An 18,130-nucleotide genomic window follows, 5' to 3' on the forward strand; every position below is an offset into this window, starting at 1 on the left:
CTCATCTGTGAGAAAAATCTGGTTTTCATTGCAAGCGTCTCAGAACCAGGCCCATAGACAGGTAAAAGGAACGCCGTTTCAGCGAACTCATGTCTGCCAACAGTCCTGGACAATGTAACCTAAAGATAATCCGTACTGGGTTCACATGAACAATGACCTTGGTTAAGGAGCTCATAGTGCAATTTGATACAAAGTGGGAATTGGCTACAAATTGTCCTGAATTTCCAATTGGGAGAGCTGGCAAGTATGCAGAATGCTTATATAATTGCTATTTCTATATTTTTATATATATATATATATATATATATATATATATATATATATATTTATTTATTAATTTTACGTTGCTTTAATTGAAGTTTATGTGTAAGCAAAGCATTGGCACAATGAGGCCAAATATACAAACACATCGTCCGATTAAATAACGCACCAGGTAGGTGACACCAAGTGCACCAAAGTAGCACCCCCTCACCTCCTGCACACATGTCAAAGTTGCACACAACCAAAATGGAGTGTGGCTTCATGGTAAGGGGCGTGTCCAGCACTCCCAGAGATGCCCCTAGATACAGGGGTGTAGAGAACTATGGCAGGCCCAAGTACATTTTTGGGGTCGTGGCCTAATTGTGGGAGGTGTGGCCATGCTCCCTTATACAGATTAATGTAAAAAAAAAAAAAAAAAAAAAGGGCCTCCCTGCACCACCACAGCACAGCGTGTGCTGGCTGAAGAACGAAGCTGCTGCGGCTTCTTACAGGTAGGGGGGCGGAGGGAGTGCTTACAGGCCCAGGTAATTAGTATCCCCCCCCCCCACCGGCAGTGCCTCGATACCAGGGACGGATTGGGAACAAAAAGCGGACCTGGAAAAATTTGTACTAGTGGCCCCACATGGGCAGCACCAGAGGTGTAAGGTTTAGCCGTGGGCCATGGCAGCAGCACCCTCCCCCCAAGACTTTCCAGATAGTGGAAATGTCCAACATCAAGGGAAAGTTAAAAAGAAATAAAATTACATATTATGAGCACATTATAGGTTACACCTTTAGAATTTAGGAAACTATATAATTCTTTAGAAAGATATATTTTCTGGCTTATTACACCAACCGTATCCCAGTCACTATTCACTCAATCTTATATGTCAGCCAAGCAGGCAGACAGAGCATACACTAGATCATCTGCAATCACAGGCTAAGTGGCAAAGTCATTTTCAAATATGCAAATTGTTTGGAATCTTATTCATTATGTCTATAACTAGGACCACATGTCCTCAAACAAAACAGGCCCCGCGGGTGTGTCGGTCCACCGGGGATCTTCCCTGTGAACCCTATGGCCAATCCGCCTCTGCTCGATACTCTCCCTGCTCTGCTACCGACTCCTCCTCTTTATTGACAAGAGCCAGAAGATACTGCACGATTTCGTACTTTATACTAATGGGAGTATCCAGGACTAAGAATTGCACAGAACTTTTGATAAAGATCCTACAACACTCCCACAAGTCAGGGTGGTTACGTGTGAACCCATGCCACCCTCCAGTTCCCACCCCAGATGCCCTATTTAATGGTAAGACAGATCCAGGGAAGTTCCTTCTGATTTATTATAGGATGGTTGTGTGCAGAAATGCATGCATTTCATTCTGCATATGCGCTGTATCCGCCCCTCCACCTGAGGCCCCACCCAATCCTCTTGAGGCCACACCACCATTTCGGTGCGGTTGCTTCTCCAGCGCAGTAGGTTCCAGGTCACCAGCACCAAAAGTTGGGAGGTAAGACTAAAGTAACAGATTCTTTTTATTTGCTTGCACTTTAGTTACCGTAGCTTATCAAGCCCGTGAGAAACCTACAAGTAGCTCAACACAGACTATTACCTGTTATGTAGCCGACTGAAGCGTAACGTATGAGACGTGCAGCTCACAGATCATTATCTCACATTTGGTTATAATGAGAGCACAAACAAGTGCACAGAAAGTAGACTGTCTAGTAACACATTGTATATTTTTGTACATTGTTTCTTGCAGGAGACGGAAATACATAGTTTAGCAACATACAAGTCACCCAGCTGGTTCACAGAGCACTATACTTGGCAACAAGGCCAGAGATAGAAATCACAGCAAAGAAATGTCATCCAAATAACATTTACATAAATTGTGCACATGAAATGTCACCACTACATTTAAAATGTAATAAAATAAAAAAATAAAAAATGAGAGTATATAATAAAGTTCTGATACATAGATTTGTAGTCATTTACTAAGGTGTGGGGTAGTTCTTTAATATTCAATGCTCACGTCAAAATAATGCCTCTCTTTATGAGCAAAGTTCTACGTATGCTGACATACTGTAGTAATCATTTCTATTGTCAGCCACCGTCATGCCCACGGAACCACCCTAGCCAATCAGGACATGTATGTGGATATATAAAATGCAAATATGCCTCTTAGAAGAAACCTACTTTTATTTTATAGATTGTTTTCACAGTGTTTCTAGGCACTGTATAGAACACTTAATATGAAGGTCACGTGTTTTGACATTGCCAGCAGTAGTTTTTGGCCTTGACGTGGGAAAGGAAGGAAGCTCTGATTAGCTTCCGCACAATGGGTATGTCAAATATTAGTCACTTGATGCCAGCACTGAGTCAGCACAGCTGGGTGGAACAGAAAGTCCAGACTGTAAAACCTGAAGTTTTATCGAAGGAGAACGGATGGCTGAACAAGAGCGTAGTGTTCTAAACCTCAAGACTGGGCGCTGGCTTTTATGGTTCTGATACAGAAAATAGACATTAAAAAGATAGACAGTCATTAGGTCGACAATCAAAAAGGTCAACAGTCAAAATTTCGACAGGGTCAAAAATAAAAATTGACAGTGTCAAAAGCTTGACATACAAAGAAAATTGGGTGTTGTTTTCAAAAAAAGTTACCGCAATTTGTTGAAATGCGACCCCTCGAGTGCTCGCTTGGCTCGCCACGCTTCGGGCACAGTGGCTCATTCCATTCCGCTTCGCTCCCCTCAAGGTTACTAATAGTGATTGTTTGTGATATGGACAGTCAATTTTATGAAATGCGTCCCCTCGCAGGCTCGCTTCGCTCGCCACGCTTCGGGTTTGCAGGTTACTAAAGGTAATAGTTTGTGACATGGATAGTAAATGCAGCACTAGTGGTCGACCTATTAACTGTAGACCTTATAAGTGTAGATCTATAGACCGGATACCAACTTTTTTGACATTGGGGAGATTTATCAAAGCCTGTAGAGTTAAAGTAACAACCAATCCGCTTCTAACATTCATTTTACAGACTGTTTGAAAATGACTGGAGCTGAATGGTAAGTACTTTATCTCTCTCCAAATTTTGATACATCTACCCCCAAGTGAGAAAAGTATCTTGTGGTAGTTTCGGGCAACTCTCTTAGGGCTTTGTAAGGCTGGGTACAGTCTTTTGTTCCTCTCTTGCCACCCTCCCTCCCTATTGTGTGGATTTGATTTGGAAGTTTTTTCATTAACTATTTTAGGCAGAAAATAAAACGTTCGGTCACAAGTTTGGAAGTAGAATTTGTACTATGTTTATTTGTTGTAGTCTTGGGAGTACTCACCTTTGTTGACATGTTTAGTTCACTGTACCACCCTGATGGGGGCAGAATTACCACCCTACTGGGCGGGCAGCCAAGTTAGAAAGTAGAGTGGGTACCAGGGATTAAAGTGAAGGGAAGGGGGGGCACAAGGTGGAGCTTTGTTCCACCACCTGTGATTGTCGGTGGAACTAGTTCCACCTCCTCAAGGGCCTTGCACAGTAATTCCAGATTGTGTACAACAAGTAATGTGAATAAGGGGCACTGCTGTGTGTCATAACGTGAATAAGGGCCACCACTATGTAGTGTAATATGACCAGTGGCACTACATGTGGGGTAATGGGAATAAGACTGTGCTATACTGTGTGGTATAATAAGAATTAAGGGTACTGTTGCGTGACCACTGTCCCTTTATAAAATATAACAGGTAATTGACAAATTTATAGTTTGCATGGGTATGCCGAATACCCTGGCTCTGCGTAATGGGGGGGAGGGGAGTAGGTGGCGAGGGAAATGAGTTCCAGCAGCTCTCCAGGACCACTTGAAGCCCTGGTGGGTACCTTTTGTTGAATTTAGTTTATTTGGGGTTCTTTTGCACCTAGGTTGGCAACCGTATCTGCATTGCTTGTTATCAGTTGTGTAGTGCAGTGTTGGATTAGGCTAATTCTAGCCGTTCTTACTTTACCACCATACTTCCCATTACAGTACTGAATGCACATAATCTGTATCATTAAATAAATTGCTAACAATTTTCTGCCAATCTATGTCTTCAGGTTTTTATTTCAGGTTAATTTTTGGTAATTATTATGATTTACACACACTACAATCCGCAACCGATAGGGTTCCAGGTGGGCTTGTGCACTTCAAGGAAATCTCAAGTTCCATCCATCAGTCTTGCTGAGAAAGTTGGAGAGTGATTTATGAGAAAGAATAGTTGAAGGCTAGAGTGTAATAGTTGGGCTATAATCTGATCACAACGCGTTTCACTGACCACACACAGAGATATGGATAGCCATTTTATATCTGATCACAAATCACCACCAGTAACCATCACCATCTGTTTAAAAAGATGCCACTTGGGACTGGTGGACCATTGATTTCAATGGTACTGCACTAAGCCCCGCATAACCGACAAATTGCCCTTGGTGCTAGAGTTGAGAGGCCATTTCGGCCAATGTATGGACCTCTGACCTCATTTCTCACCTCTTTGTAATGATAAATAATCAGTGAATGAACATTCCACTAGAAAACATAAGAAATGTCATGTGGATATTGCATTGTTGAGATTCCAACATGGCGGCTCCCAATCAGAAAAGGCCTAAATCATTATATACAAAGGAATAAAAAACAGCGCTAATGGTTGGATATGGTATTAAAACAGTTAAAGTATTTATTTATATAGAGATAAATCCAATAAAAAGGATATATACAAATCTGTACCGAATGTCTGTTGCAACAGTATAATATCACATGTAGGGTACAAATGTAATTGCTATGATAAATGCTTATTGCTTATGCTGGGTATAGATAAATGTCCCGGGAGACTTGCCACAGTCCTAGGGATAAGATAGGACTTGGTATTGATTTACCAGTTAACTGGTCGGCGCTGACCTCCAACGATGACCTCCAAGGCTTAATGTAGACCAGTGATGGCTAACCTTGACACTCCAGCTGTTGTTGAACTACACATCCCAGCATGCCTTGCATCAGTTTTAGCATGGCCAAATAGCAAAACTGTAGCAGGATATGCTGGGATGTGTAGTTCAACAACAGCTGGCCATCACTGATGTAGACCGTGGCAGGTTCTTTATAAGAGGCTCCAGACTTTGCCACAGCTCCCAGTTGTTAGAATCCCAATGTTGGACTTCTAGGATTGTCTCCACTTTCTCAGGTATTTCGCTGTGTATACAGCTTTGACACAGGGTGGCACAGTACCACTAAGAATTTTTTTCTACTTGCACCACTGCTAGGTAGACAGTCAGTAGGTCGACTCCATAAGGTCAACATGTTCAAAAGGCAGACATGGCAATGGTCGACTTACAAATGGTGCTTTTTGTATTTTTTTTCATGCTTTACCAACATTTGCCTGATTTATCCACGTGGACTACGTTTGGAAATAGTATGCTGCCAAAAGTGTGGCGAGTGAAGCTATCCCGCAAGGGTATACGTTTCTACTGATGGTGGTTACATATTACCAAAACATACTGTACACAATTTGACCCCCCACAAAAATAAAAAATCTTGTGTTGACCATTTGTGTGTCGACCACTGACATGTCAACTTTTTGACCCGGTTGGCCTTTTGTACCTGTTAACCGTAATCTCTGTCAACCTTTTGTACCTGTCGACTTAATGTATATCGACCATATTGTATCGACTTAGAGACTGTCTCCCTAGACGCTGTAGAACTTTTTTACCACACCGGTCAAAAGGTCGACAATAACAATGTTGAGAATCATAATGTCAACATCGCCAGACTATCAACATTAAGGTTAGGTTGCGGGCGGGAGGCTTAGGCTGCAGGGTGAGGTTAATGTTGGGCTGCGGGGAGGGGGGGAAGGTTAGGCATTAGAGGGAGAGTTAGGGGTAGGGATTAGGGGAGAAATGAATTGGAGGTCTGACCCCAACGTGGTGGTCACATAACCGCCAAGACCAGGAAGACACCTCTGCAGCTGCCAGGACAAGGTAAGTGACTGCTGGGCCATCAGGAACGATATGTCAAATTCTAACATGTTGACATTTCATCATGGTCTACACTGTCGTACATATCGTACCCAACCCTTACCCTGCATGAAAAGACATTAAATGTATTTGTACTCCTTACATTACAACATGCGGCTAAATGTAATAACCTGCGAGTTGCCAAAGGCAAGCCAGCTCTACCATTAGGCAGCTTTTGGCAGCTGACTAGGGGCTCAGGCCCCTGGAGGGCGCCACTGAATTCATTACTCAAAATACTGAAGAATGTCTCTGTATGCGACCTCCTCCTTTTATACTGTGCTGGCCGCTGAAATGGGACTAATCGGGGGCAGCCGCTGCTGGGTGTAGTAGGGTATGCCGGCGGCCGGGCTCCTGGCGGCCAGAATACTGGCGCCGGAATCCCGACCGCTGGCACACCGACAGCGTGGCGAGCGCAAATGAGCCCCTTGTGGTCTCGCTGCGGGCACGGTGGTACGCCATGCTATCTATTCTCCCTCCACGGGGGTCGTGGACCCCCAGGAGGGAGAAAATGTGTTGGTATGCTGGCTGTCAGGATTCTCGCGCCGGTATAATGTGCGCCGGGATCCCGATAGCCGGCAAACTGAAGACCACCCGCCGCCGCTATCAGGCTGTACCACATAATGGAGCAGCTGTATTAAGCTTGGAGAAGTGATAAAGCAGTGATAAGTGCAATGTGATAACATACCAGCCAATCAGCTCATAAATTTAAATTTACATATTGGAACTGATTGGCTGGTCTTCCTCCGTGCGGACATGTGTAACCAGTGTTGGACTGGTGCATAAGGGGCCCACCGGGGAATGCAGTGGTAGGGGGCCATGTTTAGGGGTGTGGCTGATCTCCAGAGGGGATGTGTCCAACTACCATCTTGATTTGCCTAACCAGTAGAGAGTGCATCGGCTGGGCACCTTGATACATATATACATTAAATACTACTAGTGCATGCATGATACTGTATCAGAAAGGCACTGTAGAAAATACATCTGTGCAGTATATGGTAACATATTTATAATGTACTGTAATGTACTGTATAATTCAAGTGCACAGTCTGGAACCTGATCCCTAGATGAGGTGTAGGGTCCACAGGCAGTAGGGCCCACCAGTGGTTTCTCCTGTACCCCTGTGGGCCAGTCCAAGCCTGACATTAAGTCATGTGAAGGCACATAGGAGGTGGATGTAACTATGGGCCTAATTCAGCATGGATCGTTAATTTGAAAATTGCCGTTGTCTGCGAGTAGAAAGGCACCGCTCTGACAGAAAGATAAACCGCCCAGTGCAAATTTGCGAATGTATCACAGATCCCTCGCAGATGCATACACAAATACCTGAACATGGAAGAGTCTATGCCGTCTGAGCAAATGTGAGCAGGTCTGAGGCTGCCACTAATCTGCAACTGAGACGGCTGGAAGTGGTCTCCGCCGGCTTCCTGTCAGTCAAACAGCGGCTGCAATGCATTTACGATCCGTACGCATTGTCTGTCGCTATTACCCAACGCATGTACACAATGCGAATGCTACACATGTGCAGTCATTTGATAATCGCTCAATTTGCAAATTCTCTAATTAGTGATCAATGCTGAATTAGATCCTATGGCTCCTGAGGGGCGCCCCCGCAGCTCCTCCTCATAGCCCTGATGCACCCCCTCCAGGACCCTGGATCCCGGCTCTCCGGCAGCAAACGGCACCTGACGACATGTCTGCACCCACAGCGTCGCTGTAATGCTGCTGCTGCCGCCTGTAATATGAATCCTGCCAATGACTTGGGAAAAACAAGAAAACAGCTTAAGGTAACCCATGGGGGTTCTGCTGGACCACAGATCTTACAGCCGGATGGATGGTTTGCACTTATCAACAGCACAATACTGAAAACACAGGCACTGGGGCAGGGTATCCGTTTGGATGGTCGACCATGTTATGGTCGACAGTCATTAGGTCGACCACCATTGGTCGACATTGACATGGTCGCCATGGACACATGATCGACACATGAAAATGGTTGATGCGTGAAAGGTCAACACATGGAAAGGTCGACATGAGTTTAAAAAAAAAAAACTTTTGTGGAACTTTTCCATACTTTCCGATCCACGTGGACTACGATTGGGAACGGTAACCTGTGCCGAGCGCAGCGAGGTACCTGGCCCGAAGCATGGCGAGTGAATCGAGCCATGTGAGGGGACGCGGTGCACTAATTGGGGTTCCCCCTCACTTTCCGCAGAAAATGACACAAAAAAAAGGTTAAAAAAACCCCTCATGTCGACCTTTCATGTGTCGACCATTTGTCCACGTCGACCATGCCAATGTCAACCAATAGTGGTCGACCTAATGACTGTCGACCATAACATGGTCGACCATTCATACCAGAACCCTGGGGCACTATATGGTACATATGGAGGAGGGGGGTCAGTAACGAACTTACAGATGGGGGATGGAACACAATAAGGAGCATACAAATATATGTATGTCTATGCTTATATGTGCATGTATATGCATACAATTAAAGGGATTTAGTTGGAATCCCGGTGGATGGGATGCCATTGTTCAGAACACCGGCGCCAGAATCCCGATATCTGTCAGAATGCAGACATGGAATTCTGGCAGGCGGCATCCTTAATGTTAGTCTTTGGTGAAAGTAGAAAAAGTGTCTTATAGGTACTGTGTACATGCGCCCGAAAAAAAATGAGTGTAGCTAAATGCCACATGGGGTGTGGCCAATGAAAATGGGGGCGTGATACACATATGGGGTGGCCAGATACACATACGACCCCAATACTGCCAGATACACAAATGCACCCACAGTGCCATATACACAAAGGCCCCCACAGTGCCAGATACACAAAGGCCCCCACAGTGCCAGATACACAAAGGCCCCCACAGTGCCAGATACACAAAGGCCCCCACAGTGTCAGATACACAAAGGCCCCCACAGTGTCAGATACACAAAGGCCCCCACAGTGTCAGATACACAAAGGCCCCCACAGTGTCAGATACACAAAGGCCCCCACAGTGCCAGATACACAAATTTCCCCAAAGTGCCAGATACACATTGCCCCACAGTGCCCCCCCCCCCCCCCCCTCTGCTGCTTCAGTCTGTTGCTGCTATGTGAGGGGAGGAGAGAGCAGCGCCTCTCCTGCCCCTCAATGCTCGCGAAGTCCGGGCTCCCGTGGCGGGGATCTCAAACGAGGCGCCGGTTCGTTAGCCAATCGAGCTTGCGGGCCGGCAGCCAATCAGGAGCCGCGGCTGCTGGTCCACGTGCTCTGATTGGCTAGCAAACCGGTGCCTTATTGAGATTCACCCCGCCGCCGGAGACCGGACATCACAGAGAATTGAGGGGCAGGAGAGGCGCTGCGCTCTCCTCCCCTCACACACCAGCCAGCGGGATGCAGGTATGGTGGACGGTCATACTTGCAGCACTGATGTTAGTATGCCAGGGAGGGTTAGGCTTAGGCTGCGGGGAGGGAGTGTCAGGGGAAGGGTTAATTCATTTAAATTGTCGGGATTATTATTCCCTGAGTGGTCATTGCCTGCACAATTAAACCGCTGGTGTGTATGTACAGTACAGTGCTCACCATCGAGGCTACACACATTCCCAACAGAGGCCCTCATTCCGAGTTGTTCGCTCGTTATTTTTTTTCGCAACGGAGCGATTAGTCGCTAATGCGCATGCGCAATGTTCGCAGTGCGTCTGCGCCAAGTAAATTTGCTAATAAGTTTGGTATTTTACTCACGGCTTTATGAAGAAATTTCTTCGTTCTGGTGATCGGAGTGTGATTGACAGGAAGTGGGTGTTTCTGGGCGGAAACTGGCCGTTTTATGGGTGTGTGCGAAAAAACGCTACCGTTTCTGGGAAAAACGCGGGAGTGGCAGGAGAAACGGGGGAGTGTCTGGGCGAACGCTGGGTGTGTTTGTGACGTCAAACCAGGAACAAAACTGACTGAACTGATCGCAGTGGCAGAGTAAGTCTCGAGCTACTCAGAAACTGCAAAGAAATTTCTATTCGCAATTCTGCTAATCTTGCGTTCGCAATTCTGCTATGCTAAGATTCACTCCCAGTAGGCGGTGGCTTAGCGTGTGCAATGCTGCTAAAAGCAGCTAGCGAGCGAACAACTCGGAATGAGGGCCAGAATGCAGTCACTAGGGGAAGGTATGTAACCGAATTTTGCATCATTTCAGCAAGTGCAAGGATGACAATTACTACCTGGTGCTGGTAGCTACACTTTTATATATAAGGTCATTAAAATGTGTTCACAAGTACAGGAGAGCAATAAATAACAGGCGGTAGCCCAGCTATTGTTTACCATCTGAGGTGGGCATCTTGTCATGTCTTGCTTTTATTATGGACTATGTGAAGTTATTTCTGATTCATCCTTCACAACATTATACAAGATAAACAAAGCGCCAGCAATAAACCAACCAGACATCCTTACAGTGATTCAGCAGTGATCATAAAACCTAGTCTGATGCCTAGCCAAATCCCCACTGCCTCCCCGAGTGCTTGGTTAAAGAAGAACTCCACATTCAGAGGGTTCCACTGTACAACCAGATTTACATTTGTTCCCTCTGGATACAACAAATATAGGCTCTTGACTGTTGTGAAAGTGATAGAAACGCATCTAATAAGCTAATCAGTGTCGGACTGGGGCATGAAGGGCCTACCGGGGGATGCTTTTGTAGGGGCCCATGCTTAAAGGTGTGGCCAGGCTACACTGGAGCATGGCCAGCCACCACAGAGGTTTGGCTAACCATTACAGAGTACATGTTCTGTGCCCCTTGTTAAATATATAATAAACTATATTCTTGTGAAGTATAATGTAACATAAGTATAATGCATCATTCCAGAGCACTAGGATAGAGTCTGGAACCTGATTCCTAGAGGAGGAGGAGGGTCCACAGGCAGTGGGGCCCACCGTGGGTTTCCCCTGTTCCCCTGTGGGCCAGTCCGACCCTGAAACTACTGATGGGGCCGATGGCAACTAAAGTAACTATATCGCACCGATAATATCATTCTATTAATATAAAGTTCCTCTTTAAAGAGACATTATTATAACTACAATGCTTATTTTAAAAACATGATTTTTATGGCTCTTTGGCTGTAAATGCCTGAAAGGGTTTGGATCACCAGATCTACATGGAAAGGTTTACAGTCATTAGGTCGACCACTATTGGTCGACACGCATTATGTCAACAGGGTCCACATGAAAAGGTTGACATGACAAAAGGTAGACAGTAGGAAAGGTCGACTTGGTCCAAAGGTCAACACATGAAAATGTCAAAATGATAAAATGTCGAGAATATTTTTATGTTTTTTGGGTGTCGTTTTTTCACTGTCAAAGCAGGTGGAACCCCAATTAGTGCACCGCTTCGCTCGCCATGCTTCGGGCAAGGTGCCTCGCTCCGCTACCGTTAGGTAGGTTACATTTCCCAATCGTAGTCCATGTGGATGGTTAAGTATGAAATCGTTGATTAAAATGTAAAAGCCCCCACAAAGCTGTGTCGACCATTTGCACCAGTTGACCTTTTGTATCTATAGACCATAAGCACTGTCCACCTTTTACATGGTGACCTATTGTCCATGTCGACCATTAGTGATCGACCTAATGACTGTTGACCATTTCTGATCAAACTAATGACTATCGACCTAGAGCCCAGATACTGCCTGAAATGTGTTGCTTGGTGAACATGTCAAATAGTTAAGGATTTCATGTTTTCACCACTAGGGGCAGTCTTTCATTACAGTCTGCAGTATATATACTGTACAGTAGAATTTCTTTACCTTTAAACAAGCTATATACTATATAAGCTACTATATATAGCGAAACAAGAAGTTAAAGTTACCTCCATTTAGCAAGTTTCTTTCATTAAAGTGTCATATGATAAATTATTCTCTCTAAAGTGTTGCATAACACGTTGTAGGTGTATAAAGAAAATAATAAGATCAATAATAGTTTATGGAGCAGAAACTCTAATATCCGTAATAAATGTGCTCTTCTTCTGAAAGTGCATACTAAACAGGGACGTGCAGGCAGGGGAGGCAGTGCCTCCCCTGTCATTAATGATTAAAATAATACAAAGAAGATATCTGTAACATATTCTGTGTCATAAGTATCTCCTTTATATTAAACTAATCATTACTTCTGTTTAAATGGGTTTGGGAGGCACCGATCGCAGTACCTCCCGTTGTGAATGGGAACAGGGGGCGGGCAGGGGCAGGCCTTGGGCTGTAATAGCCCATTGAAAATATAATGGAAAGCGGCACCTACTAAAGTGCTGCTTTCATACAGGGACGTGCTTTCAATCCATGAAAGCACGCCCCTGTCAGTGATGCCAGATGTGGTTGGCCAGCGGATCCGTCACTGGATCCGCTGCCATCACTCACTGGGTGCGGGCGAATGCGGTGGAGATGCGGGTGGCGTGATGCGGTGGTGGTGCGGGCGGCAGGCATGGATCCGAGATCCCTGCCTGCCATTCTGCAGAGTTTGGCAGTGGAGCGGTACCCATTTCAAAAATGGCACCACAGCATCATTTTTTAAATTAAAGATGGCCGCCGCGAGCCAATCACGGCTCCCCAGGTCATCGCCCCGCCCCCTCAGGCTGACTTATATAAGTCAGCGCGAGGCAGCAGCTGTCAGTCTGATGGCGGAGGAGCAGTTAAGAGCTCCTGAAGATTGAATACGCCGTGGAAGTCCTGGATGGGCAGTGGCCATGAAAAGAGCTTATAGACCGCCGCCCACCAGGTGAAGACGCCGGAAGCCCTGGGCAGGCGGCGGCCATGCAAAAGAGCTTAAAGGCCGCCGCCTCCCAGGTGAAGATCCTGAATAATAAATTTTATTTTAAAACTGTGTCTTGTACAGGTGGACTACAGGTGCCAGCGGGCCCCTTAATGTCCGGGCATGCTGGCACTTATGGTTCTCCAAGTGCCAGCATGCTGGGTAAGGCTCGCTGGGACCTGTAGGCCGTCTGTAAAGTACAATATTACTGTTCTTTACAGGTGGGCAACAAGTGCCAGCGGGCCCCTTAATGTCCGGGCATGCTGACACTTGTGGTTCTCCAAGTGCCGGCATGCTGGGGCGGGCTTGCTGGGACCTGTAGGCTGCCTGCAAAAGAACAATATTATAGCATGAACCCCGCACCCACCGTGACCAGGGATGCGCGGTATAGCACTGGGCTAGCAGCCCAGTGCTGGTTGTTGCTCAGGAGGGGGGGACCCCTCTTAAATTATTGGGGTCCCCACTTTCTGAGGTATGCAAACCCTGGGCTGACTGGTTTGGGGGGTGTACATGTTATGGCAGGGGGACCACATACAGAGTGTCTCCCCTGCTATGGCATTATCCCCCTGGCTGGTTCAGCCTGGTGCTGGTTTTAGTGATGCAAGGGTGACTCTACGTTTTTTTTTTTTGGGGGGGGGGGGGGCAGTTGAATAGCAGCAAGTGCCTCCCCAGCCACTGACCTCACCGCACGTCACTGATACTAAAGCATTTGAACTTTTCTATGCTACTGACTAATCAGTAATATAACGATTATAAGAATGCTATTCAGTTCCAGCTGACAAATAGAAGACTTATCTGTGAAGATAAATAACCATAATGTGCCAACATGGGTGCGATTGCCTCCAGGTGCCCCAGTGCCCACCCACTACAGTGTCGCACTGGGGAATAAAGAGCCCACCGGGGAATGCAGTGGCAGGGGCCCATGGTGAGGGGTTAGCCAGCCACCACAGAGGTTTGGCTAACAATTAGAGTGAATGGTCTGGCGAGTTGCGTTCGGGTGCCCGGCGCTTTGGTGACTGCTGGTCACCATCCCGACGCCGGGATCCTGGGTTTTAGATGTCCGACAGGGAGGCGAGCGCAACGAGGGGCCTTGCGGGTTCACTGCGCCTGCCATGCAGCGGGCTCGGTGGCTCGCCACAGGTTCTATTCCCATTCTATGGGTGTTGTGGACACCCAAGAGTGGGAATAGTCCCTGCTGGTCGGCATGCCAGCATCAGTATAGTGACCGGCGATCTCCCGACTGGCGGTCACATAACCACATCCTGCCCTGGCCCCTTGACAAATTTATATAGTATATACTGTTAGTGCACGAATGATAATGTACCAGATTAAGAACTATGCACTCTAGAAAATACAGTGTACATTAAAATGTAACATACAGAGGTGTCCTCTGTAATGTGTCCATTGTCATCGCACCCGTGACTGGTTTCCCGCCGTTAGCTTTCTCAGGCACGTGCAAACAGTCACACCCACCACGGCAACGATGACAATAGGCAAATCTGCATGTATAATATCTCATTTTAATGCACAGTCTGGAACCTGATCCCTATTGGACCCTCAGGTAGTGGGGCCAAATGGGGGTATCCCCTGTACCTCTGTGGTCCAGTCCGACCCTGCGTCCTCAGTACACAGTGTCGGACTGGGGCATGAAGGGCCCACCGGGAAAATGCAGTGGTAGGGGCCCATGTTTAGAGGCTTGACAAACCATTAGTGTATGGGCTGGGCTCCTTGATAAATATATATAGTAAATACTGCTAGTGAATACATGATAGTGTACCAGATTAATAACAGCAATGTACTGTAGTGAATACACCATAGTCCTGTGCAGTCTAAGGTAACCTATGTATAGTGTATAACTCAAGTGCTCAGTCTGGAACCTGATCCCTAGAGGAGGGGGTGGGCCGCCAGGCAGTGGGGCCTACCCAGAGCCGGTGCAAGGTCTCTCTGCACCCTAGGCAAAGCTTCAACCTAGCACCCCCTAACCTGCAAACCTCCCCAACCACCGCCACCTCCCGGAGGGGAGATGCAGGTGGCCACTAGGTGGGCTGGGGTGAATTGCATCTTTATTCATATACAAAGAAAAGGTACAACAACACTCAAGGACTTTTAAAGAGATAAAGTATATTGTAAACAAGTCACAAAATTTGACAGCCTAACCCTAACCCTCACCGGCATACTAACATTCAGAATGCCGGCTATACAGATGCCGGCTGTGGGTATTCTGGTGTCGGCATACTGACAGGTGTCTGAATTTTGGTGCCGGTATTCTGAACACCAACATCCCATCCACCAGGGTGCCAACTACATCTTTTTAATTGCATGGGTATACATACTTGTATACGCACAGACATACATATATTTGTATGTTCCTTATTGTGTTCCATCCCCCCATCTGTAAGTTCATTACTAACCCGTATACAGAGACATCCTTCAGATTTTTGCTCGACTTTCAATACCACACCCATGTGCTCATGGTTTGTTTTTTTATTTTTGGAATCAATTATGTCAAAAGCCAATTCAATTACTGGTATGTACTGTAGGGGTCGGACTGACCCACAGGGGTACAGGGAAAACCACTGGTAGGTAGGCCCAGGGCCGGCTCTACCATTAGGCAGCTTTAGGCGGCTGCCTAGGGGCGCCAGTCACTGGAGGGCACCACCGAATTCAGGGTGTGGTATTGAAAGTCGACAGTAACTAGGTCGACAATGTCTAGGTCGACCACTATTTGTCGACAGTTACTAGGTCGACAGGGTGTCTAGGTCGACAGGGTCTTTAGGTCGACATGTTCTAGGTCGACAGGTCAAAAGGTCGACATGAGTTTTTAATGTTATTTTGGTGTCGTTTTCTTCGTAGAGTGACCGGGAACCCCAATTAGTGCACCGCTTCGCTCGCCATGCTTCGGGCATGGTGCCTTCGCTCCGCTACCGCTTCGCTTGGCACAGATTACCGTTCCAATCGTAGTCCACGTGGATCGTTAAGTATGAAAAGGTTCAAAAAAAGAAAAAAATTGTGGAAAAACTCATGTCGACCTTTTGACCTGTCGACCTAGAACATGTCGACCTAAAGACCCTGTCGACCTAAACACCCTGTCGACCTAGTTACTGTCGACCAATAGTGGTCGACCTAGACATTGTCGACCTAGTTATTGTCGACTTTCAATCCGGATCCCGAGCACATAGCTATAGTTTTATCCAACTGTCATTTTCCATTGGGATAAACAGAATAAGAGAATGTGGAATGCAGGATTTGTGATTAACATGTGATTAGGAAATGGAATTCTCCTGGACAATGAGTCTCTTCAGCATCTCCCTAATTAGCAGACTCATTACCCTGTCTTGCAGGTAAGTTAGGTAGAACAACTGACACATTGCTGTCCTCTGTGGCATGTGTAGCTATCCAAAATGAAATTACCTTTAGCTCAATGAATACTTTATGCGTAGACTATGTTTACACGGGGAGATGGGGGACCTGCCCTGCCCTAAACCTTTGTTAGCTAATCTGAGAAAATCACATGTTTAGAATAACTTCTAGACAACAAATCTGCTTCTCTGTACAATGAGATTTATCAGAATCAGCTTTATTGGCCAGGTATACTAGGAATTTGTCTTTGGTTTGCTATACAACAGCCAAGTAAGATGACCAGGTGGGGGGCAAGTAAAGTCAGACAGATAGGAATATCGTAGTAGGGACACAAGTGAGTTACATGTATGTCTAGTCAGTCAACGATCAGCAGGAGGACTGCTTGGGGGAAAGAAACTTTTGAGGCTTCTGTCGGGGACGGCCCTGTAACGCCTGCCTGAAGGAAGCAAGTTAAACATCCTGTGGCCGGGGTGTATCTGGTCCTTTACTATCGTTGTTGCCCGCTTTTTAGCTCTGGACATGTACAGGTCCTGGTCTGAGGGAAGGTTATGCAATGTGTCTTGGGAGGAGGTAGAAGGTCTATATACAGCATACAACTCACCTTACTAGTTTCTGTTGCGTTGTGCGGCCGCTGTAGAGAAAATCTAATAGTGCTGTAGATCTGGAAAGCAAGGAATACCGTCTGAAGATCCCACAAACATTCACAACCACTCAGGAGTCCTGCAAACTCAATACCATTGACTGAAGGATGCACCTAAAAGCAGCTTTTTTATTTAAAGAGCCCTGTATAATAAGGGAGGTGCACTCAGAGAGTGCCATTAATAATTAACTACTATCATGTACAGTAACTTGGCTGTAATCTACTAAACCCATAATTGTTAAAGATAAGGCTTAAATAAAATGGTATTTTTAATAATGCCATGCAACATTAATTAAGGTATTTAAGTTAAAAGAAATATAGATCTCATATGTCGTGCTATAAATGCAACATTATCTACAATATGTGGGTAGCGTGGTAACATAGTAGTTAGCATTGTTGTCTTGTAGCACTGGGTACATAGGTTTTGATTGCAACCAAGGCTATATGTGTGGAGTTTGCGTGTTCCTCCAATGTTTGTCTGAGTTTCCGCCCACACTCCAAAACATACTGGTAGGTTGATTGGCTAACCCTAGTGTATGTGTGTCTATGTGGTAAGAAACATAGATTGTAAGCTCCACTGGGGCAGGGACTGATGAATAAATATGCTCTGCAAAGTGTTGTGTAATATGTGTGCACTATATAAAAACTGTAATAATGAAATAAAATATATTTGTTTCCCTATAAAACACCCTATAGAAATCAATTACAGGATCCACTGCTAGCTACATAAATGTCTATATACTGTATTCTGAGAAAAGATTATTTGCATTATACCTGTTATATGTGAATAATAATATTCATGTCTCATTACTGTAAACATAATCCTGCTGTGTCTTTCCATAAATCTTCTAATGTCAAACATACCGTAGCAAGAAGCTAGTCTAACAGATTGAGTTTAGGCAGGGCATGCTGGAACCTGTAGTTCCACTGCAGCTAGTGCTACTGCTTTGATATATCTTAGTAGATTGCTAGAACATAGGCCTCCCAAACAAACAAAATAATGTTAGTTCAAAATGTGCATTAACCCCAATATTGTGTCTTACATGAATTGCTGTGATATAAGTGGACTTGGAATGTGTCTATAAGTGGTAATGCTGCA

General features: G+C 45.7%; 1 protein-coding gene across 6 annotated transcripts in view; it reads right to left on the minus strand.

The window, feature by feature from the left end:
• The window catches only part of INF2 (inverted formin 2), a 174,079-nt gene that overhangs the window by 113,858 nt on the left and 42,091 nt on the right, over positions 1 to 18,130 (minus strand). The window contains exon 1 of one of the 6 annotated variants that reach the window (XM_063947427.1): positions 16,993 to 17,139. The exons of the other annotated variants lie outside the window; for them this stretch is intronic. The gene's annotated coding sequence lies outside the window, so the exon portion shown is untranslated. Of the gene's footprint in view, positions 1 to 16,992; positions 17,140 to 18,130 lie in introns of those variants that run through there. 6 annotated transcript variants of the gene reach the window in all.

Source organism: Pseudophryne corroboree, chromosome 12 (assembly GCF_028390025.1).
Source record: "Pseudophryne corroboree isolate aPseCor3 chromosome 12, aPseCor3.hap2, whole genome shotgun sequence".
In the NCBI taxonomy this organism is placed as follows: domain Eukaryota; kingdom Metazoa; phylum Chordata; class Amphibia; order Anura; family Myobatrachidae; genus Pseudophryne; species Pseudophryne corroboree.